This window comes from Anolis sagrei, chromosome 2 (genome assembly GCF_037176765.1).
Source record: "Anolis sagrei isolate rAnoSag1 chromosome 2, rAnoSag1.mat, whole genome shotgun sequence".
Classification (NCBI taxonomy): domain Eukaryota; kingdom Metazoa; phylum Chordata; class Lepidosauria; order Squamata; family Dactyloidae; genus Anolis; species Anolis sagrei.
In genome coordinates this window covers 914,180-926,878 of record NC_090022.1, presented here as the reverse complement: position 1 = coordinate 926,878, position 12,699 = coordinate 914,180, and the positions used below count along the sequence as shown (strand labels likewise).

General features: G+C 50.7%; 1 protein-coding gene across 15 annotated transcripts in view; it reads left to right on the top strand.

The window, feature by feature from the left end:
* LOC132764002 (zinc finger protein 214-like) overlaps positions 1-12,699 on the top strand; it is a 353,977-nt gene that overhangs the window by 131,245 nt on the left and 210,033 nt on the right. For 7 of the 15 annotated variants that reach the window (XR_010909364.1, XR_010909360.1, XR_010909356.1 and 4 more), the window contains exon 1: positions 2,069-2,136. The exons of 3 other annotated variants lie outside the window; for them this stretch is intronic. The gene's annotated coding sequence lies outside the window, so the exon portion shown is untranslated. Of the gene's footprint in view, positions 1-2,053; positions 2,137-6,730; positions 7,229-12,699 lie in introns of those variants that run through there. 5 more of the 15 variants (XR_010909369.1, XR_010909368.1, XR_010909367.1 and 2 more) reach the window with 4 other exon arrangements.

Here is a 12,699-nt window from a genome sequence, read left to right as displayed (position 1 = left end):
CCTCCCACGCTCACAGGCCTTCCCCTTCCTTCCTGGCTGAACAGGCTATTCCTGGGCTTCTTCCTCATGGAGATAAACAGCTTTGCTCTCACAGAGGCTCCTCTCACACCAAACTTACATACGAGCTTCACACAGTAGCTTCACACCTGAGGCCTTCAACCTGGGGCTTCTCTCACACTGAGGCCTTCTCACACTGAGGCCTTCTCACACGGCTTTCTCACACTGAGGCCTTCTCACACTGAGGCCTTCTCACACAGCTTTCTCCCCCTGAGGCCTGCTGAGCTTCAGGCAGATTTGCTTATATTGAACTGCACCCATTTACCCTTTTCAGAGCTTGACTTGCATTTTTGTCATTAAGTCTGCCTAGTTATTTTTTAATATTTCTGACACAGAGAGAGAGAGTCTGAAGGGGAGCAGGACAAAAGCCCAACAGGCAGGGAGGGAGGGAGGGAGGGAGGGGGGCAGGCTGGCTTGTGGACTGGGTTGAGGAGTCCTTGGATGAGACTGTGGGCAACCTCTGAGGCTGGCTGCCTGGCCTCCCTCCCTCCCTCTCTCTCTGAATGGCAGGAATGGGAGAGGGAGCATCAGCCTGGGAGGCCGGGTCTGCCTGGAGACTGGTGACGCGGACAGCGGAGGCCCATTCCCATTGGTGCATCCCAACGACTTAAATCAAGACATAGTTTTCTTAGATCTACAGAGACACTCGCTGGAACTCCCCAGCAAGCGAGAGTCCAAAAGTGGCAGGCCCAAACCCAGCACCTCAATCCATGGGTGATACCAGATGAGAGACTCCCCCCTGGGCACTCAGAAGACTGGGCAACTTGGAAGGCACTGAACAGATTGCGTTCTGGCACCATGAGATGCAGAGCCAATCTTAAGAAATGGGGCTACAGGGTGGAATCCTCGGCATGCGAGTGCAGAGAAGAGCAAACCACTGACCACCTGCTGCAATGCACCCTGAGCCCTGCCACATGCACCATGGAGGACCTTCTTGCGGCAACACCAGAGGCACTCCAAGTGGCCAGATAGTGGTCAAAGGACATTTAACCAAATACCAAATTTGCAAAATCTGTGTGGTTTTTCTTTCTTTCTTTCTTTTTTCTTTTTCTTTTTAATCTGTGTGTTTGTTTTGCTCTGTTAGAATTGTAATACAATGGTTGCTGATGACACGATAAATAAATAAATATGGGAAGGAAGGAAGGCAGGCCCTCCCTCTCTCTCGGAGTGGCAGGAGAAGGAAAGGAAGGAAGGAAGGAAGGAAGGAAGGAAGGAAGGAAGGAAGGAAGGGCGGAGGAAAGCGCTGGGGGGGGGGCATGAGAGAAGCCTCCTCGCAGGATTGCAAGACATCCGGGCGTCCCCTGGGCAACGTCTTCGTAGACGGCTGATTCTCTCGCCGCAGAAGCGACCAGCATGACCCATGGCTGACCCCAGAGGAGAGGCTCCCCCTTCCTGGGCACACACACAGAAGAAGACGGGGCGACTTGGGAGGCGCTGAACAGACTGCGCTCTGGCTGCCCCACGAAATGCAGAGCCCACCTCAAGAGATGGGGCCACCAAGTGGAATAATCCTGGACATGCGAGTGTGGAGAAGAGCACACCACTGACCCCCTGCTGCGATGCAATGCAGCCTGAGCCCTTCTTCCACATGAGGCACCAGGGAGGAGGAGGACCTCCTCCTTGCGGCCACACCAGAGAGAGGCAGCACTCCAAGGGGCCAGGGACTACTGCTCAAAGGACATTTAACCAACTACCAAACTCACAAGTTGTGAATTTTTCTGTCTGTTCGCTTTGTTCTGTTAGAAATGTCATATATAATGGACTGGTTGCTCTGACACCACAAATAAATAGCGCTCGGGGGAGTTTCTGCCCGGAGACCGGTGACGCGGAGAGGGAGGCGAATTCCTATTGGCGGGCGGGTGCTGAGCCTTCGGCGGAGAAGGAAGGAAGGGGGCGCTCTTGCTCCTGACTGGCCAGCACCGCCAAGAAGCCCCGCCTCTCTCTGGGCACCCAGCCCCCGCGCGGCCGCCATGTTTGGTGTTGGCGGAAGCCCAGCGAGAGGAGCAGCCTCCGATTCCTAGAAGGGCGAGGGAGGCTCGGGCGAGGCCTTTCCCCGTGAGGAGAGCCCTTCGAGTGCGGGTGAGTGAGTGAGTAAGTGAGTGAGCGTGAGTGGCGCAGGCCTGGGCTCGGAGGCAGGCAGGTGGGCCTTCTTGGGGGGCGGCCTCGGAGCCCGCCTCTCCCTGCCTGCCTGCCTGCCTGCCTCTCTCTCCCTTCCTTCCTTCCTTCCTTCCTTCCTTCCTTCCTTCCTTCCTTCCTTCCTTCCTTCCTTCCTTCCTTCCTTCCTTCCAGGCTGCCTCTCCCCCCGAGGAGGAGGAGGAGGAGGGAACCCAGGCTCCCCTTCCCCACTCCACAGCACGGGCCCTCTTTCTCTCTTTCTTTGTTTACCACATTGATCAGCCGCCCTTCTTCGTCTGTGGCTGATGGGGTGAGGCTGGATGGCCTTTGGGGTCCCCCCAGGCTGCCTCGTGTTCGGAGGAGCTCCCTTCCTTCCTTCCTTCCTTCCTTCCTTCCTTCCTTCCTTCTCTGGAGGTTTTGAGCGGATGGCCATCTGTGAGGAGGGATCGGCTGGTGCCTTCCTGCTTGACAGAAGGGGGTGGGAATGGATGGCCTCGAGGTTCCCTCCCGACTCTCTCCTGCCCTGACCACCCTGGACTGGGGGGCTTTCCTGGGCTGGGTCCAGCGGGGGGAGGGGGGGCTCCTCCTTCCTTCTCGGGAGGGCTCTCAGCAGAGGCTGGGTGGGCATCTGTCGGGAGGGCTTGTGCGGTGTCCTCCTCCTTCCTGGGCTGGGGGACCTTGGGAGTCTCTTCCAACTCTGTGTCTCACCATCTCTGCCGCCCTTCTCACCCCGAAGGAAGGAAGGAAGGAAGGAAGGAAGGAAGGGGACTCAGAGCGGCTCACAAGAGGCATTGACACACAATATGTTATATTATTCACATAGTAAAATATCAGTGTTACATTGTATTGTAATATTACATGTCCTCTCTCTCTCTCTCTCTATATATATATATTATTTATTTATTTACTTTGCTTCTATACCGCTGTTCTCAGCCCGGGGGCGACTCACAGCGGTGTACAACATAGAAAGAACAAGGTTCAAAATTCAAGACACAATCTAAAATAATCCACAATCCAGCATTAACCAAAAACATCATCAAAAAACATCATCATTACTACATTCCCCATCGTCTCATCGTCCAAACCACAATCCAGTCTCATTTTCCGTTGTTCCATCCCTATAGACATTACCACTCATCGCACTTCTTGTTCGAACGCCTTCTTGAACAACCAAGGCTTTAATTTCCTGCGGAATATCATCAGGGAAGGAGCCAGTCTGATGTCCACAAGAAGGGTGTTAATAATAATAATAATTATTATAATTATTATTATTAGGATTATATTGTATTACATTATAACATTATAAATATTATATGTATTTATTTATTTGCTGCATTTGTTAACCGCCGCTCTCAGCCCTAGGGCGACTCACGGCGGTGTACAACATATAAAAGACAATTTACAATAAAGCCATGACGACAAAAAACCAACATATCACTAATACACAATCATCTAATTATACTAAAATAATCCGCTCCGTCTTATCGTAGAATCATAACCAATCTCGTAGTCCATATTCCGTTCCAGTTGTCATTTCCAGTTACTGTAGCACTCAGTTAAATGCCTTCTCGAATAGCCAAGTCTTCAGGCTCTTACGGAAGGACATAAGGGAGGGCGCCTGTCTGATGTCCACAGGGAGGGTGTTCCACAGCCGGGGGGCCACCACCGAGAAGGCCCTCTCCCTCGTCCCCGCCAGCCGTGCCTGTGATGCAGGCGGGATCGAGAGAAGGGCCTCCCCAGACGATCTCAAGGTCCTCGTGGGCTCATAGGCCGAGATGCGGTCCGAAAGGTATTTTGGGCCGGAACCGTTTAGGGCTTTGTAGGATAACACCAGCACCTTAAATTGGGCCCGGTAGCAGATCGGCAGCCAGTGGAGCTGGAACAACAAGGGCGTTGTATGCTCCCTGCGTCCTGCTCCTGTTAGTAGCATGGCTGCCGCGCGCTGGACTAGCTGAAGCTTCCGGGCCGTCTTCAAGGGCAGCCCCACGTAGAGAGCGTTGCAGTAGTCAAGGCGGGATGTGACCAGAGCGTGTACCATCGTGGTCAAGTATACACAATATATTACATTATATTATTCGCATAGTGCAATGTCATTATTATATATTACTCTATTGTACTATACCATTGTATTGAAATATCATTAGTAATATTGCATGTATATATGTAAACACAATGCATTTCATTATATTATATTAGTAGGATTATATTGTATTACATTATGATACTATAAATATTATATGTATACACAATATATTACATGATATTATATTATTCGCATACATACTTAGGCGATCCCTCGCTTTCCGAGGATGATTGTCTTCCAATATTCTTGTGGGTCCGTATGTGGCTGTGGAGCCCTCTTCTTGCTCTGCATCTTCCGCAGAGAGGGCATTGGTTTCCAGGTGGAAGGCGGTCCCGGTCGGGGTTGGCTTGACGCGCCTTCCTCTTGGCACGTTTCTCTCTTTCACCCTCCACTCGTGCTTCCTCAAATTCTGCAGCACTGCTGGTCACAGCTGACCTCCAGCTGGAGCGCTCAAGGGCCAGGGCTTCCCAGTTCTCCGTGTCTATGCCAGAGTTTTTAAGGTTGGCTTTGAGCCCATCTTTCAATCTCTTTTCCTGTCCTCCAACGTTCCGTTTTCCGTTCTTGAGTTCGGAGTAGAGCAACTGCTTTGGGAGACGGTGGTCGGGCATCTGGACAACATGGCCGGTCCAGCGGAGTTGGTGGCGGAGGAACATTGCTTCAATGCTGGTGGTCTTTGCTTCTTCCAGCACGTTGACGTTTGTCTGCTTGTCTTCCCAAGAGATTTGCAGGATTTTCCGGAGGCAGCGCTGATGGAATTGTTCCAGGAGTTGCATGTGACGTCTGTAGACAGTCCACGTCTCGCAGGCATAGAGCAGGGTTGGGAGGAGAATGGCTTTATAAACAAGCCCCTTGGTCTCCCGACGGATGTCCCGGTCCTCAAACACTAATATTGTATTCGCATAGTACAATATCAGTATTATGTTACTAAATTGTACTCTACCATTGTATTGTAATATTACATGTCCTATAAAATATAGATTTATAATATGTCATTAGGATTATATTGTAGTATGTTATAATGTTATAAATATTATACGTATTCACAATATATTAAATTATATTATTAGAATTATATTGTATTATTATAAATATTATATACACATATTATAAATATTATATACACAACATATTACATTATGTTATATTATTCGCCTACCACAGGAGACAAGGTGGGACTGTCTTCCGGCCCCTCTCTCTTCACTCTGGCCCAGAGCAACGGTTGGTGCCCTGCGGTGATCACGGGGGCCAGAGGGCAGTGCCAAAGGGGCCCCCTCCCTCCCTCCCTCAGGCAGGCACTCAGCAGACCCTTCAAGGGGGGGGGGGGGATGGAGGATGGGCCCGAGGAATGAGCCTGGTTGGGGGGAAGGGGAGAGGGAGCAGGGCAAAGAGTGAGACCCTCCTCCTGGTGTGCCTCCTGGTGTGCCCACAAATAGGAAAGACAAAGAGGGGGGGCTGGCCTTCCACGCTCTTCAAGGGAAACATTGGGAGCCATGTGGCTGGAACCGAGGCTCACGGGACTGGCTTTGCCCAGCTTGGGATTCTGAAGCCTCGGCCTGGATCCGCACTTCCTTCTCTCCCAGGATCTGACCCCACATCCTCTGCCTTGAACTGGATTCTGTGAGTCTGCGCAGTCAAATAACCCGGGATCAGATCCAAAAAGACAGGGCGTGTGGATGTTGCCTGAGATACACAGCTCGAATTCTCTGCTCTGAGAAGCCAGAATGGGTGCTCTTTTGAGTGCTGTTTGTGTCTAATTCTGTTTTAATGTTTGTATATTTTTGTATTTAAAATTGCATACTAATGCTTTCATGTCAGGCCGCATTGAGTCCCCTTTGGGAAGATACGGCAGGGTAGAAATGTAACAACAACAGCAACAACAAACAGCTCTGAACAGTTTTGGTACTTGGTCAGTGGACGGAGTGATTCAAGCCCAACCTTGCCCTCATCCAATCAGATCTGGTCCTTTTCCCACCCTCTCTCAGGCCGGTGAGTGAGAAGCCCAGAGCTCAGTGAGAGATTCCCCTGAATGGACTGACCGGTCCCCTCTTTCAGGACGGGAAATGGCAGGCCTCTCGCGCCTTGACTGGAGGCCTCTCTTGTTCCAGCTGGACTTCTGCCTGGCGTCCATTCCGTCAGGGTTCCCTCTGGATTCCTTCTTCGTGGCCCTTTGTTGACCTTCCGTTTCTCCTTCCATTTCTCCTTCTTGCTTGGCTCCCTCTTCTCATCCTGCTTTCCCAGTTTCCATTGCCCTTCTTTGGGGGCCACTAGAGATCTCTTCAAGATGGCCTTTCGTTGATCCAGCTTGCCGTTGGCACTAGGGATTAATCCATTAAGTCGCCAATAAGGCTTAGAAAGGCGGTTTAGAAGCATAGTAAATAAATAAATAAATAGCAAATAAATTAAGGATTTCCGGTGGTTTCATCACTTCTGTACGTTCAGCCAATATCTTTTGTTGTTTTCCTTTCTCAATTTTAGGCGGTTTCAACTGAACCTTGGATTTGTTATGGGTTTATTGAATCGATGTCATATTTCAGTAAGTTTTCAAATATTTTTTTTTGCAAACAAGCTCCTATGTTTGGCAATGCATCTAGGGCAGTGGTTCTCAACCTGGGGGTCCAGAGATGTTTTGGCCTTCGACTCCCAGAAATCTTAACAGCTGGTCAACTGGATGGGATTTCTAGGAGTTGTAGGCCAAAACACCTGGAGGGACACAGGCTGAGAACCAGTGATCTAGGGAGCTGCAATCCCCCAGGAGACCCCCAAACATCATAGCTTCCCCCATCTACACCACTGTTGCCCAGTTTGCAAAGGTCCGCACTTCTCCTTGGCTTATTTCTGTGTAGCCAGGTGAACTCCTGCCCTCATTTTGAGCTCGTTGGAGGCACTAATCTTGCTAACGACTACGGACAGAGCGTTTCATCATTTAGTCTGCCACCATTCCTAAACTGGAAGTCCAACTTGAGGTCTTTGAATATCGAATGTTTCTAATTTATTTATTATTATTATTAACTTTATTTGTACCCCGCTAGCATCTCCCACAGGACTCGATGCGGCTTACACAGGCCGAAGCCTCAAAACACAATACAATAAACATAACACAATAATAAGCAAAGCAAATCAAACAATTAAGCAAAATAACAACAATAACTACATCAAGACACTATTAAAACTGGTTCGGCCAGCGCAATGGGGTACAGGGGTTAAAGTGCTGAAATGGCAGGAGGAACGTAGGATTAGAGGTATGGTGTGCAGTAACATCGGTTGTACTAAAGTGCTTCTAGGACTTGGGATGGGGGATTCCTAATCTGAGAAGGCACATCGGAACAGCCAGGTTTTTAGGTTCCTTCTGAAAACTGCTAGAGTAGGGGCCTGACGAAGCTCTTTTGGAAGGGCATTCCAAAGTCGGGGGGCCACCACAGAGAAAGCCCTGTCCCGTGTCCCCACCAAGCGCGCTTGCGACGTAGGTGGGATCACGAGCAGGGCCTCCCCAGATGATCGGAGTGAGCGTGTGGGTTCATAGATGGAGATGCGGTCACGCAGGTAGGGTGGTCCCAAACCGTTCAGGGCTTTGTAGGTGACCACCTGCACCTTGAATTGGGCTCGGAAAATAAATGGCAGCCAGTGGAGCTCCTTAAACAGAGGGGTAGACCTCTCTTGATAATGAGCCCCGGTTAGCATCCTGGCTGCTGCACGCTGGACCAATTGAAGTTTCTGAGCCGTCTTCAAGGGCAGCCCCACGTAGAGCGCATTGCAGTAATCCATTCTAGAGGTGACCAAGGCGTGGACCACCCCAGCCAGATCTGCCTTCACGAGGTACAGTCGCAGCTGGCGCACAAGTCTCAATTGTGCAAAGGCCCTCCCGGATACCGCCGACACCTGAGCGTCAAGTGTGAGCGAAGAATCCAAGAGGACACCCAAACTGCGCACCTGTGGCTTCAGGGGGAGTGTAACCCCGTCCAACACAGGTTGCCACCCTATACCCCGATCCGGTTTACGATCGACCAGAAGGACCTCTGTCTTGTCGGGATTGATCTTCAGCTTGTTCTTCCTCATCCAGATCGACACAGCGGCCAGGCACTCGTCCAGCACCCGAGAAGCCTCCTTGGAATTAGGTGGAAAAGAGTAGTAGAGTTGCGTGTCATCCGCATAAAGATGGCACCCAACTCCAAAATTCCGGATGACCTCTCCCAGCGGTTTCATGTAGATGTTGAAAAGCATGGGAGACAGAATGGAGCCTTGCGGGAGCCCACAGGTCAAAGGCCAGGGGTCAGAGCAGGCGTCTCCCAGCTTCACCATCCGGGATCGACCCTCCAGGAAGGACCGAAGCCACGACAAAACCGTGCCCCCGAGACCCATCCCAGAGAGTCGTCCCAGAAGGATACCATGATCGATGGTATCGAAAGCCGCTGAGATGTCCAAGAGAACCAACAGAGTCACACTCCCCCTGTCCAGCTCTCTATGGAGGTCATCCACCAAGGCGACCAAGGCTGTCTCGGTGCCGTGGCCAGGCCTGAAACCAGACTGTGACTGATCTAGGTAGTTGATGTCATCTAAAAAGCCCTGGAGCTGGGAGGCAACCACCCGCTCCACCACCTTACCCAAGAAAGGGAGGTTGGAGATCGGTCTGAAATTGTTCAGCACTGTGGAGTCAAGGGAAACCTTTTTAAGGAGTGGACGAACCACATCTTGTTTCAGGAGAGATGGAAAAAACCCCTGCTCCAATGATGCATTGATGATCAACCCAAACCAATCAACCAAACCCTCCCTGGCCGATTTAATTAGCCAGGACAGGAAAGGGTCCAGAGCCGAAGTGGTTGCCCTCAGCTCCAAGGACCTCCTCCACAGTCTCAGGAGGAACAAGCCTAAAAGAATCCCACAAAGTTGGACAAGCAGATGCCTCAATCACCTCCCCTGGCACTGCGGTGAAATTGGAGTCGGCTCAAGGCGTATCTGAGCGACTTTGCCTGCAAAATGGTGTGCGAAATCGCAACACCGAGTTTCCGGGTCGTCAAAAACCTCCACCACCACAGGCGGCTGAAGGAGCTCCCCAACGACCCGGAACAACTCCGATGATCTATTTGCTGCAGACGCTATACGGGTAGTCGTATAGGACTCCTTGGCTACCCGTATAGCCACGGTATACGCCCTAAGAGAGGCTGTAGACCGTGCTCGATCAGACACGTCCCGAGATCTCCTCCAAGTGCACTCTAGCCCCCTCCTCGCATGCTTCATCCCAGCCAGCTCCTCGGTGAACCAGGGAGACGGCTTGTCATGACGCAACATGATGGGGCGTTCGGGAGTGATCGTATCTATCGCCCTGATCATTTCCCTATTATAGAGATCGACCAAGGCGTCGACAGGATCGCCAGGCTCCATGGCAGGAAAGACCCCAAGATTCCTCAGGAATCCCTCCAGATCCATCAGTCTCCTGGGGCGGACCATCTTAATTTGTCCTCCACCCCTGCGGAGGTTTATTATTTATTTATTTATTTCTTATACTTGTATACCGCCGTTTCTCAGCCTGACCGGCGACTCAACGCGGTTTACAACAAGGATAAAATCAACAACAATATACAATGTAAAACCACAAAGGCATAAAATACAATATTAATCCAACAATAAACAACACAATGCATCTCATAACTAAAATCATGATCCAGTTCGTTGTCCAGTTTTCCAATTCCTGTAATCATCACATTGGTTGCACTGTTTAACCGAATGCCCGTTCAAACATCCAGGTTTTTAATCTTCGGAACACCATCAGCGAGGGGGCTGATCTTACCTCCATGGGAAGGGCGTTCCACAGCCGGGGGGCCACCACAGAAAAGGCCCTGTCTCTCGTCCCCGCCAGCCGCACCTGTGAAGCAGGCGGGATAGAGAGCAAGGCCTCCCCAGAAGATCTGAGGGTCCTGGCGGGCTGATAGGCAGAGATACGTTCGGATAGGTAACTTGGGCCAGAACCGTTTAGGGCTTTATAGGCCAACGCCAGCACTTTGAATTGAGCCCAGTAGCAAATCGGTAGCCAGTGGAGCTGGTGCAGCAGAGGAGTTGTATGCTCCCTGCGCTCCGCTCCTGTTAGTATCATGGCTGCCGAGCGTTGGACTAGCTGCAGCTTCCGGGCTGTCTTCAAAGGCAACCCCACGTAGAGAGCGTTGCAGTAGTCTAAACGGGATGTAACCAGAGCGTGGACTACCGTGGCCAAGTCAGACTTCCCAAGGTACGGGTGCAGTTGGCGCACGAGTTTTAACTGCAAATGCTCCCCTGCTCACCGCCGAAACCTGAGGTTCCAGGCTCAGCGATGAGTCCAGGATCACACCCAAACTGCGAACCTGCGTCTTCAGGGGGAGTACGACCCCATCCAACACAGGCTGTAACCCTATACCCTGTTCGGCCTTACGACTGACCAGGAGTACCTCTGTCTTGTCTGGATTCAGTTTCAATTTGTTTGCCCTCATCCAGACCGTCACAGCGGCCAAGCACCGGTTCAGGACCTGGACAGCCTCCTTAGTAGCAGGTGGAAAGGAGTGACAGAGTTGGACATCATCCGCGTACAGATAACATCGCACTCCGAAACTCCGGATGATCTCTCCCAGCGGCTTCATGTATATGTTAAACAACATGGGAGACAGTATTGAACCCTGAGGAACCCCACAAGACAAAGGTTGTGGGGTTGAACAGGAGTCTCCCAGTAACACCTTCTGAGACCGACTTTCAAGGAATGAGCAGAGCCACTGTAAAACAGTACCTCCAAGACCCATCCCCGCGAGGCGTCCCAGCAGGATACCGTGGTCGACGGTATCGAAGGCCGCTGAGAGGTCCAGCAGCACCAACAGGGACACACTCCCCCTGTCGAGCTCCCGGCGCAGATCATCTACTAAGGCAACCAAGGCTGTCTCGGTACCATGTCCCGGCCTAAAGGCAGACTGTGCCGGATCCAGATAATCCGTGTCTACCAAGAATACCTGGAGTTGTGAGGCCACCACACGTTCCAGGACTTTGCCCAAAAAGGGGAGATTGGAAACAGGCCGATAGTTGACGAATTGAGTGAGGTCCAGTGATGGTTTTTTCAACAGCGGTTTTATTACAGCTTGTTTTAAGCTGGCTGGAATTTTGCCTTCCCGAAGGGAGGCATTAACCACCCCCTTCACCCACTCGGCCAGGATGGGCAGAGGTCTAGGATAGGCAGAAGCCAGGATGGGCAGAGGTCTAGGATGCATGTGGTTGGCCTCATTCCTCCAAGTATCTTTTTTTTTTTTAATATGATCTTTATTAAGGTTTTCAGTACAAAAAAGTAGGGAGCAGGTAGTGCCAGAGGGAGGGATTGGACAGTGGGGAACGGGGGGGGGGAGGAAGAGGGGCTGGGAAGGGGGGAGGAGTTAGGAATGGGTGGGGGGGGGCAGGTGGGTTGGGGTGGGGAGGGAACAGGGTTGAAAAGTTAAAAAAGCTTGACTTCCAAATAGTCCGTCGGGGGTATTCCAAAAAATATTAGTGTTCTTCATAATTCTTTCTCATAGCCTCTTCCTCTACCTTCTGTCCCAGCACTCTGGGGCAATATTTCTCTTTTCCTTCAGGAATGGTTTCATTAGTTCCCAGCCCGTCCTGTTTTTCCTGCTTTTGTCATACATCAGCGTGGCCAGCGTGTCCATGTCCATTAAGTCTCTTGCTTTCAAAAGCCAGTCCTCAGTGGTTGGACGCTCTTTTTTTTTCCACCTGCTCGCTAGGACAGTCCTCGCTGCGGCTGTTAAATGGTATAGTAGCCTCTCTTTATTGCTTTCTAGTTTGAAATCTATCAGGTGGAGTAGGTAGTATTCCGGTCTTAGCTCAAATTTGGTCTGTATAATTAGCTGGATCTGCTTATGGATCTCCACCCAAAAGCTCTTCACTTTTTTGCACTGCCACCATGAGTGAAAATATGTCCCCAAGTGGGCGCCACATTTCCAGCAGCTGCTGTTCGTCCCTTTGTAAAATTTGGCTATTCTCTGGGGGGTGAGATGCCATCGGTACGCCATCTTGTACCAGTTTTCTGTTATCGATGTCGCCTTTGCGAACCTAATTTTCCTTTTCCAGACCGTTTCCCACTCCTGAAGCAGTATAGTATGTCCAAAATCTGAGGCCCATGCGATCATACTTTCTTTGATTAATTCCGTTTCGGTGTCCCATGTGAGGAGCTTTTGGTAGAGCGCTCTTATCAATTTCTTTTCCTTCTTCATTATAGAGTCCCAAAAATTGTCTTGTGGTGCAAACCCATTTTTTTTGTCCTCTTTAAAGGCATTTGCCACTTGATAATAATGGAACCAGGACATATTTTCGTCCATTTTCCTAATTGCGTCCATTGGTTTCAGTTTCAGTTGGTTATCTTTGCTTTCTAGAAGTGTCTTGTAGGTGTGCCAGTTGTTGCTCGGGAATTCTCTCTTATGGTTGGCTTCAATAGGTGACAACCAGAG